Source organism: Lipotes vexillifer, unplaced genomic scaffold (assembly GCF_000442215.2).
Source record: "Lipotes vexillifer unplaced genomic scaffold, Lipotes_vexillifer_v1.1 scaffold254, whole genome shotgun sequence".
NCBI classification, from domain to species: Eukaryota; Metazoa; Chordata; class Mammalia; order Artiodactyla; family Lipotidae; genus Lipotes; species Lipotes vexillifer.
Window position 1 is genome coordinate 409,404 of NW_006778042.1, and position 3,974 is coordinate 413,377.

Below are 3,974 nucleotides of genomic sequence, written 5' to 3' on the forward strand. Positions count from 1 at the left end.
GCCTCAGCCACAAGAACACAGGCACTAGTCCCCTCCATCAGAAAGCCTACACAACCCATGGAACCAACCTTAGCCACTGGGGACAGACATCAAAAACAACGGGAACTACAAACCAGCAGCCTGCAAAAAGGAGACCCCAAACACAGTAAGATAAGCAAAATGAGAAGACAGAAAAACACACAGCAGATGAAGGAGCAAGATAAAAACACACCAGACCTAACAAATGAAGAAGAAATAGGCAGTCTACCTGAAAAATAATTCAGAATAATGATAGTAAAGATGATCCAAAATCTTGGAAATAGAATAGACAAAATGCAAGAAACAGTTAACAAGGACCTAGAAGAAATAAAGATGAAACAGACAATGATGAACAACACAATAAATGAAATGAAAAATACTCTAGATGGGATCAATAGCAGAATAACTGAGGTAAAAGAACGGATAAGTGACCTGGAAGATAAAATAGTGGAAATAACTACTGCAGAGCAGAATAAAGAAAAAAGAATGAAAAGAACTGAGGACAGTCTCAGAGACCTCTGGGACAACATTAAACACACCAGCATTCGAATTATAGGGGTTCCAGAAGAAGAAGAGAAAAAGAAAGGGACTGAGAAAATATTTGAAGAGATTATAGTTGAAAACTTCCCTAATATGGGAAAGGAAATAGTTAATCAAGTCCAGGAAGCACAGAGAGTCCCATACAGGATAAATCCAAGGAGAAATACGCCAAGACACATATTAATCAAACTGTCAAAAACTAAATACAAAGAAAGCATATTAAAAGCAGCAAGGGAAAAACAACAAATAACACACAAGGGAATCCCCATAAGGTTAACAGCTGATCTCTCAGCAGAAACTCTACAAGCCAGAAGGGAGTGGCAGGACATACTGAAAGTGATGAAGGAGAAAAACCTGCAACCAAGATTACTCTACCCAGCAAGGATCTCATTCAGATTTGATGGAGAAATTAAAACCTTTACAGACAAGCAAAAGCTGAAAGAGTTCAGCACCACCAAACCAGCTTTACAACAAATGCTAAAGGAACTTCTCTAGGCAAGAAACAAAGAGAAGGAAAAGACCTACAATAACGAACCCAAAACAATTTAGAAAATGGGTATAAGAACATACATATTGATAATTACCTTAAATGTAAATGGACTAAATGCTTCCACCAAAAGACACAGATTGGCTGAATGGATACAAAAACAAGACCCATATATATGCTGTCTACAAGAGACCCACTTCAGACCTAGAGACACATACAGACAGAAAGTAAGGGGATGGAAAAAGATATTCCATGCAAATGGAAACCAAAAGAAAGCTGGAGTAGCAATTCTCATATCAGACAAAATAGACTTTAAAATAAAGACTATCAGAAGAGACAAAGAAGGACACTACATAATGATCAAGGGATCGATCCAAGAAGAAGATATAACAATTGTAAACATTTATGCCCCCAACATAGGAGCACCTCAATACATAAGGCAAATACTAACAGCCATAAAAGGGGAAATCGACAGTAACACATTCATAGTAGGGGACTTTAACACCCCACTTTCACCAATGGACAGATCATCCAAAATGAAAATAAATAAGGAAACACAAGCTTTAAATGATACATTAAACAAGATGGACTTAATTGATTTTTATAGGACAATACATCAAAAACCTACAGAATACACATTTTTCTCAAGTGCTCATGGAACATTCTCCAGGATAGATCATATCTTGGGTCACAAATCAAGCCTCGGTAAATATAAGAAAATTGAAATTGTATCAAGTACCTTTTCCGACCACAAGGCCATGAGACTAGATATCAATTACAGGAAAAGACCTGTAAAAAATACAAACACATGGAGGCTAAACAATACACTACTTAATAACGAAGTGATCACTGAAGAAATCAAAGAGGAAATCAAAAAATACCTAGAAACAAATGACAACAAGAACACGACGACCCAAAACTTATGCAGCAAAAGCAGTTCTAAGAGGGAAGTTTATAGCAATACAATCCTACTTCAAGAAACAAGAAAAATCTCAAACAGTCTACCCTTACACCTAAAGCAACTAGAGAAAGAAAAGCAAACAAAACCCAAAGTTAGTAGAAGGAAAGTAATCTAAAGATCAGAGCAGAAATAAATGAAATAGAAACAAACAAAACAAAAACAATAGCAAAGATCAATAAAACTAAAAGCTGGTTGTTTGAGAAGATAAATAAAATTCATAAACCTTTAGCCAGACTCATCAAGAAAAAGAGGGAGAAGACTCAAATCAATAAAATTAGAAATGAAAAAGAAGTTACAATGGACACCGCAGAAATACAAAGGATGATAACAAACTACGGCAAGCAACTGTATGCCAGTGAAATGGACAACCTGGAAGAAATGGACAAATTCTTAGAAACGTACAACCTTCCAAGACTGAACCAGGAAGATATAGAAAATATAAAGAGACCAATCACAAGTAATAAAGTTGACACTGTGATTAAAGGTCTTCCAACAAACAAAAGTCCAGTACAAGATGGCTTCACAGGCGAATTCTATCAAACATTTAGAGAAGAGCTAACACCTACACTTCTCAAACTCTTCCAAAAATTACAGAGGGAGGAACACTCTCAGACTCATTCTACAAGGTCACTATTACCCTGATACCAAAATGCAAAGATATCACATAAAAAGAAAATTACAGACCAATATCACTGATGAACATAGACACAAAAATCCTCAACAAAATACTAGCAATGCGAATCCAACAACATATTAAAAAGATCATACACCATGATCAAGTGGGATTTACCCCAGGGATGCAAGGATTCTTCAGTATATGCAAATCAGTCAATGTGATACACCATATTAACAAATTGAAAGAGAAAAACCATATGATCATCTCAACAGATTCAGAAAAAGCTTTTGACAAAGTTCAACACCAATTTATGATAAAAACTCTCCAGGAAGTGGGCATAGAGGGAACCTACCTCAACATAATAAAGGTCATATATGACAAACCCACAGCAAACATTATTCTCAATGGTGAAAAACTGAAAGCATTTCCACTAAGATCAGGAACAAGATAAGGGTGTCCACTCTCCCCACTATTATTTAACATAGTTTTCGTAGTCCTAGCCTCGGCAATCAGAGAAGAAATAGGAATAAAAGGAATCCAAATTAGCAAAGAAGAAGTAAAACTGTCACTGTTTGCAGATGACATGATACTATACATAGAAAATCATAAAAATGCCACCAGAAAACTACCAGAGCTAATCAGTGAACTTAGTAAAGTCGCAGGATACAAAATTAATGCCCAGAAACCTCTTGCATTCCTATATACTAACAACAAAAGATAAAAGAGAAATTAAGGAAACAATCCCATTTACCATTGCAACAAAAAGAATAAAATACCTAGGAATAACCCTATCTAAGGAGGCAAAAGACCTGTACACAGAAAACTCTAAGATACTGAGGAAAGAAATCAAAGACGGCAAAAACAGATGGAGAGATATGCCATGTTCTTGGAAGAATCAATATTGTGAAAATGACTATACTATCCAAAGCAATCTAAAGATTCAATGCAATCCCTATCAAATTACCAATGGCATTTTTCACAGAATTAGAACAAAAAATTTTACAGTTTGTTTGGAAACACAATAGACCTCAAATAGCAAAAGCAATCTTGAGAAACAAACATGGAACCAGAGGAATCAGACTCCCTGACTTCAGACTATACTAAAAACTACAGTAATCAAGACAGTATGGAGCTTCCCTGGTGGCACAGTGGTTGAGAGTCCGCCTGCCGATGCAGGGGACACGGGTTCGTGCCTTGGTCCGGCAAGATCCCACATGCTGCGGAGTGGCTGGGCCCAGGAGCCATAGCCGCTGAGCCTGCGCGCCTGGAGCCTGTGCTCTACAATGGGAGAGGCCACAACAGTGAGAGGTCCGCGTACCACAAAAAAAAAAAAAAAAAAAAAAAAAAAAAAA